The 26,025-nt window shown below is 32.2% G+C and overlaps 1 pseudogene; it reads right to left on the reverse strand.

Moving 5' to 3' along the window:
• Positions 1–2,367: 2,367 nt before the first annotated feature.
• LOC140440887 (uncharacterized) lies at positions 2,368–20,911 on the reverse strand (annotated as a pseudogene).
• Between the last annotated feature and the right edge of the window lie 5,114 nt (positions 20,912–26,025).

The raw sequence follows: 26,025 nt of genomic DNA on the forward strand, positions 1-26,025 counted from the left end.
TTTTATTTTACCAAGTTTTATTTTCTATAAAGTTTAAATAAAAAATATCGCTGTTATTAACTTCTGTGATATATCTAGGTAGTGAACACTAACTGACTCGACTAAACAGAACTTATTGTAAAATAATAATGCCACAAAAAAATTGGTAATAAAAGTAATTATCACATACAATTAAACAGTATGATCAAATATTTACGTTTTATTACCACAACTGCTCATAAGTATTAAAACTTAAGAGATAAAAAACATAAAACATATAAAAAAATAGAAAATTCATTTTTTAAATTAAATACAGGGAGTTCTATTAAAGAACCACAACTTTTGTTCGACACCGTGTTCGAGAACACTTAGTACCTCAATAATTTTAAAATGGGTAAGAGATCTAAAGCATCTTTTTTTATATATCTAACAGGAATTTTATAATAAACTAATCTGTACTTTGACTATTGTACTCTTTGTACAAAGTAGAATATCTGTCCTTTGACTATTTTCAATTTAATACTTTGTACCTTTTTATCCTATCATGAAGTGTGTTTGTACCCTATTTCCAAAGAATATAGCAAATCAGCAAAACGAAAATATCTACAATTACAATAAAAATAAAGGTTTCAACTAACACCTAGTTCGAATTAAGTAGGTACTTACTAATCTACTCAGAGTCACTGTTATCACTAGTATCACTCGTATCTTCTATATTTTTAGTTAATTTGGTTAATGCTGGTAAATATTTAACATAGTCATTTTCCTCTCCGAAGACATGTTGCATTTTTCCAGTTGGATGCTGTGATCTTTGTGACTTCTCTTCTAATTAACTGGAGAGCAGTAGACAAAAATTTAGGAGCCATGTTTATTCTCCTTATATAACAACTTAATTGGGTTCAATGTACAACAATAAGGAGGAAGTCTAAGCACGGTATGCCCATTTCTGCGAGCACAGTTATCAACAACAAATTTCTTCTGGTATTGTCTACTATGAGCAATCTCCAACAATTGCTCTTTACTATTGCTCCAAAATACAAATCTTCTTCAGATAAAAATTCCTGAATTTGTAATTTGTCCAAGTAATATTTGGAATTTTTCTCATTATTCTTGAATAATATGATGCGTTGCTTTGGGCACTCTGGTTAAAAACATGTTTCTGCAATTGCCTCTGGTTTAGACAATTCAGAACACAGTCCTTTATAAATATGTTTTAGCAGACGTTTAGCGTCATCAGAGAGGTATTGAAAATGTCGCTTACGTTTTACTACACAGCTTTGTAAATTGTACAATTCATTATAGGGTTCCACTAGCTCTTCAGCTGCAGAATTATTATCACACCACGAACGCCTCATTTTAAATGTATCTTCGTAAATTGGAAAAAGAAGTTTAGAAAGAACACTAACAAAGTCACAACCAAACTCACTTGCAATTCACAATTTGAATTTAACTGAACGCTGTAGTAGTTATGGTTATACTAAATATATTCTTGTTTCGTAAAATCTGCTTTCGCTGGTTTAAAAATAAAATATTATACCTACCTACCCAAGTACAAAACACTGGATAGGGCGAAATGTAATTTTTCCTGATAAACCATTTTATGGCTTCGGTCGCTTAGGCAAATATTGTTATATTTTACCCGTACGATGTTTTCTTGTCATAATAGCGATATACGATGTTTTGACTGGTTCTGGTCCACGTAAACTGATCAACAGTTTGATGAAAACTTCAACTGGATGACTGCCCTTATTTTGCAGTTAATAACTACTCCTCGTAGAGTATTTTTATTTTAATTTATATTGCCTGCTTTTATTACACATACATTTATTTTTACACAGTTTTACCGAAATACGAGACGACTATAGATATTAACATATCTCAAATAGTAATTACATTAAGTACCTGTAAAAGAAAAATTATAATTCTCAGCCTCTGTACTTCTATTCAGTAAGTTCTCATTGTTAAATTGGCTAACACATGGCAATCTATTTTAAGTTAAAAGAAATACACTTATTGTTAATTGCCTCGAAAGCAAAGAAAACTTTAAGTTTAAGAAGTTTAAAAATACTGATTTATTAGGGTACGCTTCTTGTTGCTATAGTAGAGTACGGCCACCCCTTAGAATATTTAGATACGGATTTTTTATCCCTGCCTACTTACAAATACAAGTCGAAACGAGACATCGCAATGTAAACATCTTCAGTTTGACCAGGACGTACACGTCCCTCGCGTCGCAACGCACAGCCACTATTTTTGTACCCTAGCTACAATTAATACACCATACTTAAATGCCATCATACACCATACTAAACACTATCCATACCAAACACCATACACCATACTAAAATTCCTTTATTTTTAATAATTCGAAGATATTAATTAGTCCAATTACTTCTTCTTCTTAGGAGCAGCAGCTTTTCTAGCTTTTGGTGAACTTGCAGCAGCCTTGGCAGTCTTTGGCTTAGGTGCCTTTGAATTTTTTGGAGGACTGCCTTTACTTGATTTCTTTCTTCGCTTTGCCGGATTTTTCTCTGTCTTTGATGCGGCTTTTTTAGCCTGTCACTTTCTTTACAGATTTTGTCTTTTCGCCTGCAGCTGAACGTTTGGCAGCGGCGGCAGTTTTTTTCGGTTTAGTTGTTCCTCCAGCTTTCTTTTTTTCTGCGGAACTAGGCTTTGCAGATCCAGAAGACGACGATGAGGTAGACGCTAACTTGAAAGATCCTGATGCGCCTTTTCCTTTTGTTTGCACCAATGATCCAGTAGCAACTGCAGCTTTTAAATATTTTTTGATGAACGGTGCAACTTTTTCCGCATCTACTTTGTAATTTGCAGCAATATACTTCTTGATAGCTTGAAGAGAAGAACCACCTCTTATCTTGAGCCCTTTGATAGCATTGTTCACCATTTAAGACGTTGGAGGATGAGAAGGTTTTGCCCGTGGATTTTTTGTCTTCTTTTCCTTTTTGGATGGCAAAGATGTTTGTGGCGTTCCAGATACCGACGTAGCCGAAGCGGCTGATGATTGGTTTTCCAATCCAAAAGTGCTTTTATTTCTACAGATAACAGTAATGAGTTACACCAAGTTTTTTTGTTATTTTAAATTAAATATTAAACCAGCGACCTTAACAAGATTTACACAAAAACATTTACAGAAATAAAAAATAAAAACTGCAAACATCGAAAAAAAGACGATTTTCTTCGTAATTTCGAGGTTATGTTAAAATTTTTATAAAACACAAGTTGTAAATTTTTATATTATCTACAACTTTTGTATGAGAAATTTTTTGATAGGATGTCAAAGTTTGCCCGAAATTAAAAAACTTTTCATCTCCTTTTAGCCTTCTCAAATCATCTCTGGAACTTTTTAGCTGTTTAATTTATTTTAATTTGGTGTATTATACCCTCACCTACCACTTTTTATCATAAAACATTAGATACAATTTTGTTTTCTTTTACCAATCTTTTTTTTAATTTTCCTGATGTAAATTGTCTGAATAAAATATTACTTTCAAGATATTATCTTATTTTCGTAGAAATTCCTGTATTGATTGTATGTATATATTAGCACATCAGTTAAAGTATTATCGAATTTTTTCTTTATTAATGTCATTGCTCCTCAATTACTCACCGTTATCTATTTAAAACACTTGAATTTCACAGTTTCAAGGCTCCCTACTAAAAGGGCGGGTTGAGAGTCTCAAGCGTTTCCAATGACAATGAAGGTCGGCATAACTCCCTCGAAGTGTACTAGAATAGAATTTATCCCAGACAGTGACGGATCTTCCCGAAGGGTTCTGGTATTAATCTGTAAAGGGCTGTTGTGTTTTAGTCAAAATGAATGAGAAGATAAGAAGGGGATAAAATATGTAAATAATTAAATGAACCTTTACTGTCGTATGTATGTTATCTTTGCGGGTCGAAAAGGACTGTTTTAGGTCGGGAGAGGGTTTGATGATATTGCGGCGTTGGTTTTGTTTTGAGATTATTTGATGTTACATTGACAAGCTACTAACCACGATACGAACGAACACAATATTTAATTGTTCGAAAGGTATTAAATTGGAACATTTTTAATTTTTTCTTGTATCAATGAGGATATATATGTATTTGGTTAAAAATAGTAATTTAAAATATTTCGTAAAACTCAATACAGACGCATAAAGAGGATCTATTCCTCTAAAAAAACAAAAGAAATAGCTTAAATAAGCTAAAATAGAAAATACTAAATCCTTTTTTTAAAAGCAAAAAATTTTCTGTATAATTGTCATTATTCATATATCGTCAGTAAAGGTTTATAAATACATATGTCCTATATTAATATACAAAGTGAAAATCATTCTCATAAAGAACTTTAAGTGTAAGCAACAAAAAAACTACTACAAGTTTTTGACATCTGTGTATTACGATAAATCCTGACGATTTTAGATTTTTTTGATAATCCTGCAGGATTCTGAAATATGTGAAGCAAGAAATAAGCGACTATAGTCGGTTCACAATTTGTTGATAGCTCACTACAAGTTTAACCCTAATTAGAAAACTGAAATACAGAGAGGATAGGTAATACGATATAATAGTAAAAACCAACCTAAAACTGACGGTTTAAGATGTTTTCGACTAACCCACCTTATATCTGAAGGAATACAATACCTTATAATCCTATTACGGGGGTATTTTGAATGGTTAGAGATGAACGACCAGTGTCGTAGAGTATATGATTGAAACATTTATTTGAACTAAATAAATATATTTTTTAAATTGTACTTATGTAAATTGTATTTTTTAATACAACTTATTTATTTTATTTAAAAATAAAAAGTTTCTTGCCATTTGTAAGTGATACATTTATTTAATTAAGGAAAAAGGCGCCAAATGTCGCCTGGCAAAATTTCCAATGTGTTTTAAATGTATCCATTATTTTCGAATCCGGAGAAAACTAATAAATATTTTTGAAAAATTTAAACGCAGAATGAAAGATTACATTATTACTCAGGGCAGAAAGTCCCTGAAAACGTCTACAATATTTATTTTAATATGTTATGTAACAGGGGTGAAAATAAAAGAGAAAATATAGTATAATTTTTAATTAAAAATATTGCATGCAAAAGAAACTTTTTACTTATTCTAAAAAATATTTTATTCTGCCTTTAAATTTTTCAAAAATGCTTTTTAGTTTTCTCGGGATTTGAAAAAAAAATGGATACATTTAAAACACATTGAACATTTTGACAGGCGACATTTTGCGGCTTTCCCCTTTAATACCTTACGATTACAACTACTATTACTTACCTTATATAATTACGATTAGAAAACTATTCAAATTCAAAATAAATAGGATCAACTTCGGAATCCGAGTCGTCTCGAGGGTTAATAATTAGGTTAATAATCTCTACGGTCGCATCAATTATGTTATTAAGATCCCACATTTTTTGTTCTTCTTCTATTACATGTCTTACTGTATCTTTCCAGTTTTGTTTTGTAATATGTTATAAAGACTCGTATAACAATTCACGTACAGCTTGTATTTTATATGACGTATTTTTTTTTAGCCACATAACTTTTCATTTGTGCCCAAATGAGTTCAATTGGATTTATTTCGCAGTGGTAGGGTGGAAGTCTAAAGACTGTGATGTTTCGCCTTTCCGCCATTTTGTCAACTACGTATTTCTTGAACTTAGATTTGTGTTGCCGGGCAATTTTTAAAAGTTCTGCTTTTACCGTTCCATCTTCGTAAGGCAGATACTTATTCCGCAGCCAGTCAAGAATATCCTGTTTCTTCCACGCATTCGTTAGAAGTGTTTCTACTAGTCGTGAATGATAAGGTGCATTATCTAATACTATAATTGAATTTGGTGGTATGTGTTTAATCATTTGCTCAAAATACTCTTCGAAAACATCAGCTGTCATCTCCTCGTGATAGTATTTTGTGCTTTTGGAATGAAATTCCAACAAACCATGCTTAAGAAATCCTTTTTCACTGCCAATTTGAGAAACTATTAATTTACTGCCTTTACCAGAAGGTGGGGAGATACCAGTAGACCAACCTTCCATAAAGGCTTGCCTGGAGTTTAATATATTTTTATCTGACCAAATTATTTTTAGAGTATGACCTTAGTTTACCCACGTTTCATCCTGGTAGAAGATGGGCCTTTTTTCAGCCCGAAATTTTCGTATGAATCTTAGATAATTTCTTTTCCAACATCATCTTCTCCTGCCGGTCAATCAAAAGTGATTTTCGGTCTGATTTCTCCCACCGGAAATTTAATTCTTTTAAAACTTCATCCGGGTCGTCTCTAACTTCTTGTAAAATTTTGTTTAGGTTTGGTATTTCTTTTTTGAAAAAAAATCCATGAATTTTCCTTCGAATACTATTTTTGGCAAATTCATCAATTTCAATAGGCTTCTTCCCTCTCTTTAAGTGTTCGTTTGTGTTTGGGTTAGCTATACCATGTTTTTTTCTTTCTGATAGGAACCTATATAAAGTTGACTCTCCTACGCCAGTCATGTTGGCACAACTTTCGACTATGTTGCTAACAGTGTTTGTGGGATTCTGAGAAACCAGAGCATCGTGAACATTCAGGACAATACTCTTCTCTCTTGGTGAATAGACAGACTTACCGACTGTACGCAACAGTACCGGTGTAAAACTTGATGATGAAGCCATCACAAACAATCCAACAAAACGAGCACGAGCGAAAGGTACGTATATGTTCGTAGGTATATGGAATAAAAAATCACTCACGCACTGCATATAATACGCAATAGAAATATTCGAGACGCTAATTACTGCCGTAGACGCGGAAACACCGACGAGCCGTAAATTACATGCGATCAAAAACGTACTAAACAAAAAAATTGTTTTCGTTCGTAATAACTTCACCCTTTCAAATTAAGTTTCGAATATAATTATATTATTAAAAATCTGGGGAATTCCATCTTAATTATCTTGCAACGAATAGTACCTTCGGATATGAATTCCAGGTTTTCTAGTAAAGTGATTAAACGCGAAGATTAGTATTTAAATATCCAAAGAGATAAGGTATTCTTATTTACAAAATTGTTAATGGTTAAATTCTTATTTTTATTAATATAATATAATAACCAACATTAGTCGTGAAAGTTTTAATTGTTTTTTTGCTAAATTTATTAGTATTAAAATATTATCGGTATTATATATAACAGTATTAAAACATTATATTATTATTTAATGAATAAACACCTTAGGAACGCCTATGATTTACGACCGTTTTATGAGTTTGAGGCATATTTCGTGCTCTCAACAATTTGTGAACGAAGAATAGTATGACATTAGAAGGAAAAATAACATTACAGCTCAGTACCATTTCACCAAGTGATTACGTTTAAGGTACATATAATTTCTAAAGAAACCTAAAACAAAAATTCCTACCTCTCACTATTAACAGCTCAAATCAAATATAAAATTTCATATTGGAGATTACTTTCAGTGAAAAAAAAAAAGAATTATTATAAATACAGAAATATTTGTATTTTTCGTGCTGTTTATTTTATTTATTACCGATTTATTTTTATTTCATTCTTTGTTAATTCTATTTAGTTAATAAGTTAGTTCTATTTTGAATTTTAATATTATGCATAGCCAAAGTTTGTAAAGATGTGATGAACTTTCAGCAGTTCGAACCATGGGAGTGTCGATAATCACGCATCCATTTCCACGACTAAACGACGAGGTGGGATTCGGAGCGTCTATTTAAGGCGAGCGATTGGCGGAATGAAAGGAGTCTTGTGGCTAACGCTCTAGGCTCCCTGCCTCGCTTGTGTATTGAACCTGCGAGCCGACCCGGACAAAGAGACTTCCGTAGTGAGGATTATACTCTGTCCTTAATCAAGCAGAACCCGTGGGTATCGTGCATTGAACGTTACCGTCAACTCTGACTCAGAGTATAGCGTGGATCTGCACAACCGAATATTTTATATTGCGAGTGCGTTTGGCGCTTCCGCTGGATTGAGGTGGAAGCGAGTATAAGTCTGCGTGCGATTGAATTCGCGTATTCCATTTTTTTTTGTTAGTAATAATAATTTTTCTTTTACAGGCGTCCGCCGGGAAATTCACTCTCGCGGGATCCAGACGGGGACAAAGAATACATTTTATTTTTATTTTTGTATATGCGTTGAAATTAATAGATTTATTTTTATTTCAACCTGTGTTTAACCGAGTCTGTCGCTTCGAAAGAGCTACCCGTCACAAGTTTACCATTTATACAATTAGCTAATGCGTTGGTAAGTTTTTCTTAAGTAAACATTTTTTTATGTTTATTTACAATCTAAATCAAGGAGCCAATCTTTCCGAAGTTTTAAGTCAAGCTGTCTCCTTTTGATCTGGATATGTTTCTTCCAAGTGAGACATTAGTCAAGATGGAGGCCAATGTATCTAGCATCTGTTACTGTTGGTGTTCTTACATTTTCCATTTATACAGGTGGGCATATGTTGTGGTGGTTGGCAAATGTTATTTGAGTTGATTTTGTTTTGCTTACTTTTGTTCTTCATTTTGTATGCCAATCACTGAGTATGTTTAGATGATGTTGCAGGTTTTGTGAGGCTTGTACGGGATCTTCATTTACAGCTAGTATTGCTACGTCTTCAGCAAAGGAAGCGATTGTAGTATTATTAGTTTCTGGTATATCCGCTGTGTAGAGTGAGAAAAGCAGCGGCCCCAGAACACTACTTTGCGGGACTTCGGAGTTGATAGAACAGAGGTTGGATTGTCGGTCTTTGAATTTTACAGAAACATATCTATTTTATATGCAGGATTTAAGTAGAAGGAAATAGTTACTGGATAGTACTATTTTTACTTTGTAAAGCAGACCTCTGGGCCAGACTTTGTTAAAGGCTTGTGAGATAATTGGAAATTTAGTGTTGTAGTATTTTTTTTTTCAAGACTTTTTATTATTTTATTTATCATTCGATGGACTTAATGGGTAGTTGAGTGATTTTCCCAGAAACCAAACTGATGTTTTGGTAGTTATGTTAGTAATTCATGTTCTGCGTATATCCTTTGTAGCAGCAATCTTTCAAAAACTTTGCTTACGGTTGGAAGTAGGATGATGGGTCGATAAGATGTTACTTCATTGTCCTCATTTCCTGGCTTAAGGATCATAATAATTTTAGCAAATTTCTATAGTTTTGGAAAGTATTATAAGATGCTGTTAAATATAACTGTTAGTAAAGCAATGGTCTTGTATGAAAGTTGTTGTAGTACTTGTGCCAAGATTAAATCATAACCTGGGGCCTTTCGTAAATTGAGTTTGTTTATTTTCTTCTTGACTTCTATAGGAGTAAAACTTTTAATTGCTAGGGACATTCGACATGCTGTGCTTATTAGTTTTTTCACTTCTTTATCAGGTTCTGCTGGCTCTGTTTAAAATGCGTTTGTAAGATATTTATCAAAGAAGTTTGCTTTTTCTTTGTTGGAACAGGCCCATTCGCCACTTGGTTTACGGATAGGAGGGATAGTTGTGTATGGTTTTTTAAGCTTCTTGGTCGTCTTTAATAACGTTTGGTTATTTTCTGTAAGATTTGTAATGTAGTGTTCGAAGGTTTGGTTGTTCGCGGCTCCTCTAAGTTGCCTGTTACGGTTCTGTAACGATAAAATTTTTAAATAAAATATAATATTAATAAAAAGAAAATAAAGCACGCCGCTGTTAAAATGTTAATAAAGGAATTATTTCTGTGGTCATATCAAGGGGTCTTTTTCTAAAGTGTAAGAATAGTTATCTATTGCGTATGATACGAATTAAAGCGAGATGGACATGTCTCGCCCAAATATCAGAACTAGTTTTGCAGCCTATACAAAAAATATGGATGGGTTCGTCCAAGGTTACTTAATAGCAAGAAATAAAAACAAAAAGACATTCGAGAGAAGACTGGCGAAGTGAAATCTTGTCATGTTGATGAAATGGTTTATGCCGCAATTCCGGCAGTTAAAAATTAATTCTAATAATCGTTAATATTAGTGCTAGTGTAACGAACTTAGTATGCACGTTCTGTGTAAAAAGTTAAAGTGCTGAAGGTGAAATGGTAGATGGTTTTACAACAACTTTTGGAAAAGCAAGGTAAATTTTACCCAATATAAAATGCAGCATAGGGCATAGCTGAAATCTAGGCCAACGAATAATTCGACACCTAATAAGAGTCCGAAGAACATCAATAAGTAGACTATTGTGCTTTCTTTTTCTTTAAAAAACCTAGGTTTCGGTAACGCGCTAAGGCCTTTAAGAAAATAAAAAATATACAATATGACTGAACAAATTTCTCACCAATCCGCAGTTTTTTAGTAGTTTTATTCAATCATTTTTGCAATAAATCGTTTATACAGATTGGATTTTACTAAGTTCTAATATTGCATTTAAAAATAGTATTCAGTAAATAAGTTAGTATTAACATTAAAATTCAACTATAATTAACCTAACTAAAACCTTTAGGGTTTAAGGATAGGATAGAATTGTCCAGTCCTATCGTATAAATAGGTTGGTACCAATCCTTAGGGTATATAAATGTTTATTTCTTTATGTAGGTATTTAATGATTAAAATACATTATGTCATTTTACCTAATCTACACAAGAATTTGTTATATAATTTTATATTAAACCGACTTTCATAACTTATTGGATTTTATTTCTAGACATAGTTTGTTGTTGGATTTACAGGTTGTCCTATTAGAATATAAAAATTTATATTCAATATTACAGGGTTTCTCAGGGTACCTAGTGATTCGTTAACATTATCAGTTGGTCGTAATTACTGAAACTCTGGGTGGTCCACTAAATCGAAGGGTCTTCAAGCGAAGAAGTAAAAATCGCAAGGAACTGTGGGACAGTGAAGTCTTTTTCTGGGTTTAGAATTTTACTAATCACCGGGGTTGGCTTGGTATCACTGTTCTCCCACATTGCCTATGTAGTCAATTTGATATGTTTAGATCTAGATCTTTGTCAAGTTCTCCTCACACGACGTTTTTCAGAAATAGGTTGGCAAATGTGCAGGGAAACATTTGTGGTATGTGTTCGTTTGAGTTGAGTTCGGGGTGTAGCTTGCCATGCCGCTTTTTGCACAAGTATGGTGAAGTATTGAGCTGCTGTATCAATGTCATGAGTATGACTTAATCCGCAGATTAAGATTGGTGTTCTCTTTAAAAATCTGACCAGTTGGTGTTTTTTAACTTAAATCGAGAAGGTACATAATCTTAAACCCTTGTACCCTAAATGTCGGGAAAAATGAAGATTTCACATGGCAACACCAAGCGGTCATGCATTCAAGTACTAACCGTACCCGACACTGCTTGACTTCGGCGATTAAACAAAAACCGGTATATTTAGTGTGATATGGCTTATGTCCAATCTATCAATACTGACATTTTTGTTAATCCTAGCTTCCTTTGCTAGTTATAGTATGGCGCCATCTATTAGTTATATTGCGAATTGAAATTACAGAAAAACTGTTTTTATGGTCATTCTGCACAATTCTATGATAATTATCTTTACACACATTATACATATTATTATTATTATAATTACACAAACCTTTTGATAACAAACACAACAAAAAAAGAATTATCTAATTTGGTGCAGTCATTCTGAAGTAGTGCCAGTACACACATTTCGACGATTCATTTTTATTAATATAGATGTTGAAGATTAACCATATCTCAAGATATGATGAAATATCAAATATCTTAATAAAATTTTGTACTGTAGAGCTAACAACACTAACGTGTAATTTTATTAATAGCACATTCTTAACTATGCACACCAAGTAGCATTAATTAAACGTTTGTTGGTTAAAACGTTAAAGTAATTACTATTTAAATGGGAATAAGCCACAATAAATAGTAAGTTTATTTTTAATAAACTTAAATTAACTTAGTACTATATATTATCTTTCCTATACTGTTGTACGGAGTTGAGTTGTGGACTTTCACAGAGGGTGCCTGTCAGAAAATTGAGGTTTTTGAAATGTGGCTTTATCATCGAATCCTAAGGATATCTTATACCGACCACGTTACTAACCAACACGTTTTATTGCGAATTCAAAAAGGAAAAGAGCTGTTAACCACGATAAAAATATCCAAAATTAAATACCTCGGTCATATCATAAGAAACAGCGAAAGTTATGGGTTGCTGTAATTCATTCTACAAAGAAAACTAAAAGAAAAACGCGGACCAGGAAGGCGAAGGATTCAACGGATGGGCACTACAATAAGAAGAAACATTTTTTTACGAAGAGGGATCTTAAATTTCTGGAAAATTATGATCCAATCAGGCTGCTCCATTCTTTCTCCAAATTATTTGAATCAGTGTGCGAGGCTTCTGAGCTTTTTCTATTCTCAAAACTAGGGAATGCTGTTTACAATTTTATGGAAAAGATTATTGCCGGTTATGATAATAAACATCTTTCTCTGGGAATCTTTTTAGATTTGTCAAAAGCTTTGAATAGTTTGGACCACTCAATTTTACTAAAGAAATTAGAAAGATATAGAATTAGAGGACCGGCTAGTCATTGGAAAAATGTTACTTGCTTGTTGGAACCGATTAACTGCAAATTCTTCCTCCAAATTATTTCCAAAACTTTTGTAAAAAGTAGGCAGTCAAATTATTGTATACGATTCTTGTATAGAGATATATAACCTAGCTTTCGATTTAAATTTTTATTGTTCAGAAAAAATAATTATTATCTGCGTAATCATATCTCATACTGTAGCTTAATTGTCTAAAAACAGTATACCAAACAGTATTGATCTCTTATATAATTTGAAAAACGGACATCTCACGTAACATAATGGTCTTCCAAAAATATAACTGAAAGCCACTGTCAACAAATAATCCTAACAAATATCCATTAAACGGTGATATAACATTTAATTAACTTTCCCTGTTACAATCGTTGGCTGCAGGAAATCATTGGATGTTTTAGGTGAAGCTTTATTTTTAGCATTATATCTCTTACAATTAATTTAAGTTTTTTGTTAAATGTTATACTGATAATACTTTTTGTATAACTTATTTATTTTGTGAGTTTTTTATGTTTGTCTATTTTAACTAAATTACTATTTCCTGAAACACGAGTAATCAAGGTAAGACAGTTTTAAAATACGATTTATTTTATCAGTAATAAAAAAACTCAGTACCATTTCTAAATGTGTTCACAAAAAAGTAGGATTTTTCACCTAAGAAGACCGCTTTGCCATTAAATGCTGGTAACTTTATTACTAGCGGACCAGATAAGCGGCGATATATTTTACACTACCTTTATGAATAAAATTTTACTGCTCTGTTGTTTCAATCAGCACTGCTCAACAAGTTATTGTTTATTGGTTTATAATTTTATTGCAATGTTAATTTTTTTTTAATTTCTTCTGACGTATCGTATAATGTAGGTTTACCCAATAATTATTAAAGTTATGCATTTACAAGAACATATATTATTTGAAAAATAAGGAGTAAATACCATGTGTCATAATAATTGTAATCTCAGGAAAAAAGACAGTTAATATTTTATACACACTTAAAAAATTTGTTAGTAATGTATTTCTTAAATCCACACAATCATTGAAAAATAATTCATGCTGTTTAAAATATCTTTCTGTTAACGACACTGTCATCGACAAAGTAGATCAAATTCAAACGTCATCATATTTCTCTTCTGTTTATCGTTAAAAATTAATTGATGGTCGTGGGTTGTATTTTTGTGTTTTAATAATTTAACAAAATACATAATCACCAAAAACCTTATTTAAAACATGCGAACGGTTTTGCAATCACAATAAATACAGTGTTTATGCTTGTTTAGCATTGGCTGTTAAATAATTTGTGTTCGATTGTTTCATCTGTTGTACAACCCTCGTCCTTTTTAGGGTGTAGTAGTTGTATATAAGTACCTATTATTTATAGTAGTGTAGTGAAGCGGTACTTTAAAGCAACATGAGTAATTTGGAAGAAAATAAAATACAGTCGAAACGTAGAGTGTTATCTCCAGAGGAACGGCGTTTAGTTCTAAAAGTCGAAAGTTATTTCAATTTGGAAAAAAATAATATGGGTCCATTGACATCTGTTATGGCAGTTCAGAAACGTACATGCGATGCTTGCGGTATCTCAGAGAGGACATTCCGAAGAATTAATAACATGAGTGAGGATGAAATAAATAAAGTAAGCAAGAGAAATCGCCAACATCCAAAAACTTTAGATTTGCACCAGTCAATTAAACTGGCAATTAAAAATATTATATATAATATGTATCAAGCCAAAGAACATGTAACAGTTAATGCTGTGTTACAAAAAATAAAAGACAAGGAACTGTGTGATATGAGTTTAACAAGTTTGTGGAGAGTGTTAAAACATTTAGGTTTTCGATATAAAAAGACAAATAATAGACAAGTATTGTGTGAACTCTCTAATGTTGTTTCAACACGGTGGCATTTTTTAAGAAAATTCATGAACAATAAAATGTCTGATAGTCCGAGGCAAGTTGTATTTTTAGACGAAACTTGGATTTTCGCTAAAGGAAATATGTCAAAATCATCTTGGCAAGATGGCACCACGAAATGTTATTCTTCTAGTCGTTCCGGTAATGGTAAACGCTACATTATACTTCATGCTGGAAATGATAAGGGTTTTATTCCTGACGCTAGTTTAATTTTTTCGTCCACAAAGAATACAGGTGTGATATATGGATGCAAATATTTTTGAAGAATGGTTTGAAGAAAATTTGTTAAAAAAATTGGAGCGACCATCCATAATAGTATTGGATAATGCATCCTACCACTCAAGAGTAGAAGAGAGATTTCCTTCAAGTAGCTGGACAAAAGAAGAAATAAAGTTGTGGTTGACAGAAAAGAAAATTTATTACAGTGACATATTTTTAAAAGTCGATTTACTTCAAAGGTGTGGAGAGCACAAAATTCAAAAAAAATTTATTACTGACCAAATGGCTCTTAAATATGGACAAGAAGTTCTTCGACTTCCGCCCTACCATTGCCACTATAATGCAATTGAGTTAGTTTGGGGTATAGCCAAAAATTTTTATGACAAACATGCATCCAAAACAAAAGATGACGCTAGCGTTCATGGTTTATGGAAAGAATCGCTTGAACAAATAAAGGCAGAACAATGGCAAAATTGTATTAGACATACGGAAGACATAATCGTTTAGTCTTTTCAAACCGAACGAGTTATAGATGAGGTCCGGCCTCTAATTATTCAGATAGACAATTCAGATAGTGACGACTCTGCTAGTGAAATATCAGACAGTGAGTAGGACAAATCGTTTGCTAAAAAGAAAAAACAAAAAAGTGTTTCGGAAATTCAATTCGGACTTTGTGGCGTGTTTAAGTTAAACGATAAAGTACTTTCGGTCTAATTACTGGACTTCATACTCTCAATAGCTTTGGTATTAATTACTGGACTACACATGTTTAAACCTTTTGTTTTGCTGAAAACTCGAAAGTGATTTAGTGTCAATTTGTTTCAAGGTTATATTTAATACAGTGTCTGCAGAAAGTAAAGTCTTGGATGTATTTTATTCAAATTTTGACATACCAGCAACTTGGCAAGTATTTTCCAATTTAACTGCATGCAAAACCATTCGTATAATTTTCACTCTACGCAAAATAGAGATTTATAGAGACCTTGATGAACATTTGATGTCGACAAATAATTTCGATTATTCGAAATATTCCGTCCCACTTCTTTTAACCGCCCTGTATATACATATTGTGTATATAATATTACAATATTATACATATTGTAAAATCCAATATTATTATTGAACATAAAATACAGGAAATTAAATATTTTTACTTTTCAAGAGATCGGAATTAAATATTAACGTCCCACTGTTTGAGGCCCACTGATCATATCTTAATTACATATCGGCCTTCATAGGGTAAAAGGAGTTTAGTACATGTAACTAAAGTCTACAGAAAACCAACCCACACCATCTGAGGATACAACACCTCTCAGAATTTCACTCAAAATATTTCTAATTGTCTACAAGATCGAGGTCAAGTAGGTCACTAAATTGCTAGTGTCATCCAGCGCAAATTTATAAACATTTAAAATATTATATATTTAAATAAGATTTCTTTTAGTCAATCGAAACAAACTTTCAAATATTTTTAGAGGAAATTTCAAATCTCAATTATTAAGAAAATACACCGCTGGACTCAAAAATGGGAAATTAGATTGAATCATGCCAACTTCACAAATAATAGAATTCAAAATATTTTAATGAGAATAAATCGCCAAATAATACCTATATAAAAAGTTTGCAAAATATCTTAGTTTCATAGTTAATACTAAACCACAGAATAAGAAACAATCAGAATGCCCACTCTCTATGAAACAATATGTACGCGCATCTCGTTCGCGCAGACGTTCAGTCATGTTTTAGTCGGAACCAGTGCTATTCAATTCAGTAAAAATTATTCTGGCGTCCAAACAAATCTGCTTTTGCAAATGTATTTCTCCCATAAGAAGTTGGAAATGTTGTGTTAGATTAAAACTTTAATTATTTTTTCGTTATTTCAAGGTATTTTGTTGTTGTTTTTATATCAGGATATTTCAAAATTAATCAATAAATCATTTAAATTATTTACGAAGCTAAAAAATATTTAAATTTATGTTTTATTCTTTTTTAGGTGCCAGTAATTTTATCTCATGAAAGTACTAAAGTTATTTGTTTTATAAGGGCGTTATTTTATTATTACGTCCATCCTATTATTAATAAAATGGTTATGTGCTTTTCTCCAAATTGTAAACATTACAGTAAGCAAAACACATGCAAGTTTTTTGTATTCCCTTGCAAAATTTCAGAGAATCAAAAGTGGATAAATCTCATAAGGTAAAAGTAGTTATTAGTTTGTTTTAATATTGCTTATATTTTAGATATTCTGCGATTATCTTTTCAGATTTATACTATGTATCTGGCATGATTTTTAAAGATAATTGAAAATGTAATTGTGCCCTTTGTATGTTAGGCTAAATTTATTTTGGTCTGTTTTCAGGAAGCAAGATAGAGAACCACCTAAGTACTCGTTAGTTTTTAGTTGTCATTTTGTGGACCAAGATAGGAAAAATTGACCTACAATTTTTGAGCATAACATAAAGAGAAAGTTTCTGTTCTCCACCCCAGAAAAATGGTAAGCTTAAACTTGGATTTAAATGAATATCTTAATCTAATAGGAATACTTTTTTGGCAAAAGACAGGCTCAGCAAATAAATTCCTCCTTAGATGAAAGGGCAACTTCATTCTTCAGTTGATATTGTAGATTAAGCAGCTGGCCATCAACAAATAGTCCTGAACCAGGTCCATCCACATCAATGCACACAAAAAGTGGCTATATCTCTACCAGAAAGAAGTAATGCATCTGTTATATAAATATCAATATTGATAATATCTGTACACCATATACAAGTTGTTTGCACAGTTGAACCTCATCTTCGTATTAAAAAATTTTTAATGTGTTAAAGTAGTGTTTGTATTTTATACTTTTTCTAATTTGACCCACATAGCTTTCGCTCAGGGTCTGTAATTCTATATTTAGCATTTTTTTATAAGTGATATTTGTACTTTCATGGAATAAATAAATAAAAAATGTGTTGGATGAAATCTTATGACAACAGATGGAAAAGATACCCGCAAGAAAAAAAAATGAAGCATGCCTTTTAACTGCATTTTCATTATATAGAAATTGTAGAATCATTTTAGATTGTACAGAAGTATACTCAGTTACTCCTACCAGCATGGAAAAAAAATTAACATACAGTTCTTATAAGCATCATAACACCTGGAAGGTTCTTGTAGAAATAGCACCAAATGGTGTCATCACATATGTCAGCAGTGCCTATCCTGGATCCACTTAAGATAAAAAAAATAGTTAAAAACTGTGGTATTCTAGACCAAATGAGCTATGGTGATGTTATTCTAGCGGATAAAGGTTTCTTAATTAAAAATTTATTGCCTGAGGGGTACACTTAAATATTCCTCCTTTCCTAAGTGCTCCTCAGTTTACAGAGCCAAACCAAACAGACCCCATAGCAAAAACTAGGGTACATGTTAGAGGGCGATCCGAAGAATAAAGTGTTACAGCATATTGCAGCAAATTCCAAATTTTTACATGTCTCAAGTAATATTTCAGTTATGTGCTGCTTTAACAAATTTTCAATACTCTCTTATTAAAGAAGTTGAGAAGTATTACTCATAAAGTACTTTATTGATGTTAATGAAGGGGTGTAACATTTATTCTTGTGAAAATAAAATAATGAATGAATATGGTGAAAGATAAATTTGGATCCTAAAAAAAATATCCTATTTACGAAATCGATTTTGCAGCCTTAATATTTAAACCAACCATTATAATTCCAAACTATCCAGATAATATATTTCTATCAAAATTAATTTTCAAATCTATACTCTGTAATTTAGGAGAGAATAAAATCATCATCTATACGGATGGATCAAAAAAAAGATTTAAAACAGGCTGTGCATTTTTAGTTTCTAATATTAACCATGTTGCGCAATATCAAGTCCCTCATTATTTATCGATTTTCAGTGCAGAAACTATAGCTATTAGGAAAGCTTTAGATTGGTGCGAGATGAATTTACCTTTATCTGTGGTAATTGTAACAGACTCTCTCTCAGTTTTGAACGCCATTAAAAGCCCTCCTTTTAATCATTATAATAAAAATATTCTTCTATCTATAAAAAATAGTCTATATAAACTGCAGGAGTATGGTGTACGAGTTACATTAGTCTGGGTTAGAGGTCATTCAGGGATAACTGGGAATGAATCAGTTTTTATCGCAGCTAAAAAAGCACTTGACTCAGAATTGAAAGTAAACATGTGCAACCCATCAGATCTTATTGATTTATATAAGGCTGTTGTAAGGGTTAGATGGGAAACTCAGTACAGTAAATTTTCAACTACATCAGAGAACCTCTATTTTAAACTTCAACCGGTTTTACCGACAAACATTCCTTACATCAATTCGTGGGATTATAATAGATATAAGTCATCAATTATATCACGTTTAAAACTTAATCATCGTCGCTTTCCAGCACATTTGTTTAGGATTGGTATCTTAGATTCTCCGTGTTGTCCTCACTGTCCAGAAAAACCTTTAGCCGATATAAATCACGTTTTCTTAGATTGTCAAAAATATACTACACATACAGATATGCTGTACCAAGAACTGAAAAAGTTTGTAAGTCTACCAACTAACATTCCTACTTTATTAGCACAACAAGAGAAAGAAATATACAACCTTTTAATCAAGTTTGTTTTAGAAGCAAAAATAGATATTAAGCTCATGTATGGTTAAATATGTGTATATATATATGTATATATGTGTATATATTATGTGGATATAAATATGTGTTTACAAACATTATGTAATTAGAATCCAAACCTCTGTTTTACCCCATTTGTTAATACCCCCTGCCCGTGACCTAGTCTAGTTTGTCTTAATAAAAATGTCTTGATGGGTCCCTAGACAAGAAACGAGTGGCCATGTTTTTATCCCTATCCTATCCTTAATAATAATAAAAAAAAAAACAAATATTCTGTGGCAAATAGACAAGTTCTAATGCCATCCACTATCTACACACACACACAAATTTGGATCTGTGACATCAATCAAATTTTGTACTTGAGCCAGTTGAAGTGTAAACCTTTAAAGAAATATTTGTTTGTTGATTTATTAACTCCAAGCAACATTATGTTTATAGAGGAGTATAAAAAATAGAATAATAGTGTTCATACAATCTACAATTCTCAAACAAATAAAAATTATTAAATTTTAAAAATTGCTTTATATTTAACAACAGATATATTTTTTTAATTTGGTTTTGAATCTTTAATGTTGCTTATAGCTTTTACTCTTGAAGGTATAAATATATCTTTACAAACCAATTGTTAAACTAATTTATGACATGCTAGCTTTGTTGTAATAAGAAAAATTGTTTGATGATCAATTCCTAATATTTTTTATTAAATTTTACCATTTGATCTCTTCCAACATAAAATATGATTGTCACTTATTCCAAATTGTCTTCAAACCAGACATAATTTTAAAATCTGCCTCTGAAGTTAATTGTGGCAAGTCCATTTTTCAATCAGGAATTTATTGTTGTAAATCTTGTAATAAGTATCCTTTATAAAACGTATAAAAATAATTAATTATTTAAATTTTTGGTATATAAAATTTATTTTTTAAATTCATCCTGTTTTTTCACAATGTAAACCCTTGTAAATACTTAATGAAACACTACTTACTTTTTGAAAAGTTTATTAATGTTATAAAATTTATGTATAAAAATAAATTTATTTTCTGAAAACTTATCAATAGAAATCAAAATAAGCAACACAAGAAATAATGTTAGCAGCAGTACTGCCCACACAAGTATACATTTACTTTTAAATAAAAAAAATGTGAAATACAATGGACCAGTCAGTTGATCAAAATTTACATTTAATAATATAAAAAAAAATAATAAAGTTTTGCTATTAAAATTTATCTTAATAACAAATAGAAAATGTAACAAAACAAAAATACACAAAAACATGTCTTGTGACAATGAGACCTTACTCAATGCTATTTATTTATTTGTCAACGAGCACATTTCTCAAGAAAGTTACTGCGTTTTATTTTCTGTTAGGAATGATTAACTTTATACACGCAGAGGGCGTTTATGACAGAAATATTCAATAAATTGTAAAACACAACCGTTGGCCCACGGCGTGTATTTCTTGAGACGTTCTAATTCTGACACAATTGATCGACCATATCCACGTCGATTTTGGTCATTACTGATCATTAATAATCAGTTATCATTACTGACTTTATATCATCGCCTGTATCTTCATTTATAGCATCATCATTGAGCATGGAGGATATCAATACCATCGACTTAGTTTTCCTTCACCATAGTACAGTCAGCTTGGAAACCAAACTTAACTTCCCAAATTTTCTGAAGCATAAATTCTTAAGGAACGTCTAGTCTGTTTTTTCTTACAGTGCCTATATATACCGAGCTCGGTACCTGGGATGGGCTCTTCCAACTGAAGAGCAATTTCTATGGACCTTCTGGCTCAGTTCCCACGTAAGTTTGCAAGTGATATGTGTAAAACGTTTTTGCATTTACCAGAGTAAATGTTTTAATGTCATATTTGGCTGGCTCCATTAGGATATATTGCTTAAACGCACAACGTCCCCTAAAATCTAATAGTTGTTCATCTACTGTAATAAACTCACTAGCAATTAAGTTGTTTTGGAAATGTACCAAAAATATTTCCAGAAGTTCTCTAGTGAGTGCAAGTGTGTGAATTTCTCTTCGCTCTCTTTTTGTCTCCATATGATTGAACCGTAGACATCTTATGAGAAATCGAAATCTTTTCTTGCTCATTGCCAGGTATCATGACTCGACCACAGATCCTTAAGAATTATCCCATATTCTATGTTATTTTTTTTTAACATTCTAAGAGTACCAATCAAGATCAACGTCCCAATACAAGGACGAATTTCAGTTTCATTTCTTGATTTCTTTGGTGATTGCTCCGTATCTTTTCAATAAAAATATTTCTCGAGGTATTTCTACTCTAATAACTGTTTCATTCATAAATAACTTCAGGCAATCAATTTCAGTTTCAACTGGGCATAAGTTTAATAATACTATGAGAACGGACACGAACTTGTAAAATGGATCTATTTTTCCATATGGTAATTTTTTTTTTTTTCATGTAAAAATTTGAAGGACGTGCTTTATCAGAATCGTGTGACGTTCCAGTCCTTTCAGTAAAATTCACATCCACATCGACATTATCATTGCATACATTATCACAGTCTTTCTCTGTCACACTTGATATTTCCTCAAACCATTGAGACCAAACTTCCAAATCGTTTCTTCGTTCTACCCTCTTTTATTGTAAGACATAGTATTATCTAAAATATAAGAGGTATTAGTGTGACGAGCTCTGTGGGCCGGTTGTACGGCAGAATATTAAAGAAGAGGGTCGAAAGACAGATACAAGATATTGAAGAACAAAGCGGCTTTCGTACCGGAAGATCCTGCCTTGACAATATATTGATCCTACGACAAATAATTGAAAAGCGTGTCGAAAAAAGGAGAGAGACCCATTTGGTAGTTATAGACCTTGAAAAAGCATATGATAGTGTCCCGTTAAAGAAAATGTTTGAGGTCCTCGAAAGGTCCGGATTGAATTCGACGTATATCCGAGCGATATATAAATTGTACGAAAATGCAGTTAGTTGTGTAAAAATTGGAACCAGAACCTCAAATAAATTTAAAGTCACTAAAGGCCTAAAGCAAGGATGCTGTTTGTCACCGACACTCTTTAAAATATACGTCCAAGAAGCATTGAGGAATTGGAGAAATCAATGTAGATTTATGGGCATCGAAGTGAGACAAGAAACTCTGTATACATTGTTGTTTGCAGATGATCAGGTGGTGGTTGCAACCGATGAGGAAGATATAAATTATATGAATCGAAAATTATTTGAGGAATATGCCAAATGGGGGCTTACTGTAAACATAAGCAAAACAGAATATTTAAAAATTGGAGGAAATACCACAGATCTGAGGCTTGAAAACGCAGTCATAAAAGGCTGCAACCAGTATAAATATCTAGGAAGCATCATATCAGTAGATGGCAGAGTTAAGATAGATGTACAAAACCGAATAACCCAAGAATGCATCCGAATACTGAATTCATTACTGTGGTCTAATAAAATAAAGATGCATACCAAACTTCGCGTATGCAGAGCAATTGTAGAACCAATTACCACATATGGTGCCGAATGTTGGACGATGACAAAGAATGAACGAGATAAAGTAGACGTTGTGGAAATGGATTATCTTAGAAGGTCATGTCGAGTATCGAGAATGGAAAGAATCAGGAATGAGGAAATACGAAACCGTACAGGAATTAGAGATACTCTTTCAGATAGAATACAAAGAAGGCAGTTACAATGGTATGGTCACGTGATGAGAATGGAGGAGGAGCGGTGGCCAAAGAAAGCCTTAATGTATGTTCCGCCAGAAAGAAGGAAAATTGGAAGACCATTAAATTCCTGGAGAAGAGAAATTACAAAAACAATGCAATCTAGAGGCTAAGAAGAGGAAGATTGGAGAGATAGGAAAAGATAGAGGCTGAAATGCGGGAAGCGGCAATCGCCGTAGGACCCCCGTTATATATGATGATGATTATCTAAAATATATCACAACAACAACAAATGTACCAAATGGAAATAAATAAAAGTTATTTTGACTTTTAATAGCAATAGAATAAAATATCTGCAATGTAACCAGATGTTGTAACGTCAGTGGACACGTGGTCCACAATCCTAGACCGGTACTGTTCTATCTATGCTTGACAGAAAATTTAACTGGAGTGCCGATTTTAAATAAAACCATAATTAGAATAAGACGTCCATTAGGAATAGCTACTAAGATGCGCGCGCATATAAGAGAAAATGACAGAGAGCTAGAAATGTTTGAAAAGCGGAGGGTTAATTACTCATTTATTATAATCACAATCATGTTCACCTACACGGAATTCTTCGATAAATTAACAAATAGAAAAAGCTTTCAGTTAATAAAAAATAACATCAACTGTTCCATTGTAAAGAGTTTAACGAAGACTTTTAAAAACTTATCGGGTCACCCTGTAAGTATGCAAGTACTTATTTAGTTACATTTAAAATTGACTGGCAAATTATATCGAAAACATTGTTTTCGAAGAAGATTAAAAATCGTAAACTTGTTAATAAAAAGAGAAAAATACACTTGCTCGCTTATTTCTACTAAATTGTGTTTACTTTCCCTTTTTGGTAAATGTTTTGCTGAATAAAAATGAGTCCTTTTAATTGGCTTTTAAAAATATGCAAACCAACCCCAATTCACAGCGTGCTCAAGCTACTCAAAAGCAATCCCTTTTACAAGAAGGTCTTGTGAAAAATTGTCTTCATATTACAAATTTTATTTTTTTTGCTCAAATGAACCCTTTTCTTGTCTTTTGAATTTTATTTAGAAAACTTTGGATATCATAAGTCGTTAAACGTTTTATTTCTCTTTCAATTCTGTTTTCCTGTTATTCAAACAAATTAATATATAAAATTCATAAATTTGTAAATAAATATGACGTAACTGTTATATTTACAAACATAAAATTTATAAATTTTACTTTCCTATTTCCTAAATTTCTCAAGTTTTTTTTTTAATTCTACATATGCTGCTCTCAAGTCAAGTAAGTCAAGTAGCTTAATAGCAGGATAAAAGTTTAAGATAGGTACTTATACTGATGCTTACCATCAGATACTGGTGGACTAAATAAAATCCAAAATTTTCTACTTATTTTCAACGGAAAGAATAGGGGAGATTATGCAAGTTGAGAAATAATGAGCCGTTTTATGCCTTCTATATCCAAAGTTGAACATATGCCTCCCCTAATTTCTTCCAGTTTTATTGGTCTTTAGCTTCCTGTAGCCAATTCCCAACGATTGTTTTGATATCACGTCGTCTGTCCATCGTATAGGTGGTCTACACCTGCTTCTTCGGTCTCCATACTGTAATTTAATGTGGCCTCCGCTCGGTGTTTATTCTGGCCACACGGCCGGCCCAGTTTCACTTCAGTCATGCTATGCGCTCTTTGACATCTGTGACCCTTGTTCTTGTCTTCTTCTTATTTCTTCGTTTATAACCCTGTCTCTGAGAGTCAGTCTAAAAAGCGAGCGTTCCATTATTTTTCGGGATAATTTGAGTTTGGTTTCTGTAGCCTGGGTTGAAAAAAGTGTTTCGGCGCCGTAAGTCATGACAGGAAGCACACATTAGTTAAACATTTTTTTTTAAATAGTTTGGCATGTTGCTCTTAAATATGTCTTATAAAACTCCATTTCATGACCTAAGTATTTATAAAATAATCTTATTTCGTTGCAGTAGTCTTTTATATTTTCGATTAGTATCCGATTTGTCATGTATTCTATCTTTCCAAAACTCATGTTTAAACCAGGTTCATAACAGACGACATCTAACTCAGTAAGTATAGTTCCAACATCTTGTCAGTTATATCTGTTTTCAAAACAATGTCGTCCACAAATCGTAGGTTGGAGAACATTTCGCCGTCGACATTAATTCCTTTGGCTTCCCACTACAATTGTTTTCAAAACATGTTCCAAGATTGCCGTAAAGAGTTTGTGAGATAACGTATCCCCTTGTCTGATTCCTCTTTTGATTTTTATACAGTTTGTATCTTTCTGTGGGCTTACGGTCATGGTTGAATTAAGTTATATATTGGCGATCAGTTTGGAGTATCGATAACTTATGCGACTTTTCTTTAACGCTCTCATTACGCTGTTAATTTATATTATGTGATGGATTAAGTTAAATATTTTTGTAATGGATTTTTCTATAATCCGTATGCAGAGGAAGTGGTCTTTGGTACGAAAGATTTTTCTAAAACCAGCTTATTCCCTGGATTGGTAAAAATCTAATTTTGTTTCCAATCTATTTGTTATTATTCTTTTAAATAAATTGTAGAGGTGGTTTAACAGACTTATGGGTCCGTGATTCTCGAGGTCTATTGGATCGTCCTTCTTGTGTACCAAGTGCACTCTGCCATCTTGTAGGTATTTAACTTTGGTGCAGACATAAGTTTCTTTATATTCTCTAAAATATTCTGCCTCTTCGTCTTCTATAAGAATACTATCTTCTCCCAGAGCTTTATTTCTTTTTATTTTCTTTAATGCTTTTCTTTTTTTGTGTGTTGATAGATCATGCATCAATTTCGATCCTTGGTTGACTTGTTGACTAATATTTTTCCTGCATTTTTTAATTTTTCTATTAGTTGAACATCATGGTTTTGTTGACTTCGATATAATTTTTTATAGAAATCTTTTACTATCCTCAGCAATTTATTTCTATAGGTGATGATATTTTTATCTTTATCTTTTAATTTTAAAATTTCTTTTTTGCCGTATGTTAATTTTCTTGTTAGAACTTTGAG

Source organism: Diabrotica undecimpunctata, chromosome 5, assembly GCF_040954645.1.
Source record: "Diabrotica undecimpunctata isolate CICGRU chromosome 5, icDiaUnde3, whole genome shotgun sequence".
In the NCBI taxonomy this organism is placed as follows: domain Eukaryota; kingdom Metazoa; phylum Arthropoda; class Insecta; order Coleoptera; family Chrysomelidae; genus Diabrotica; species Diabrotica undecimpunctata.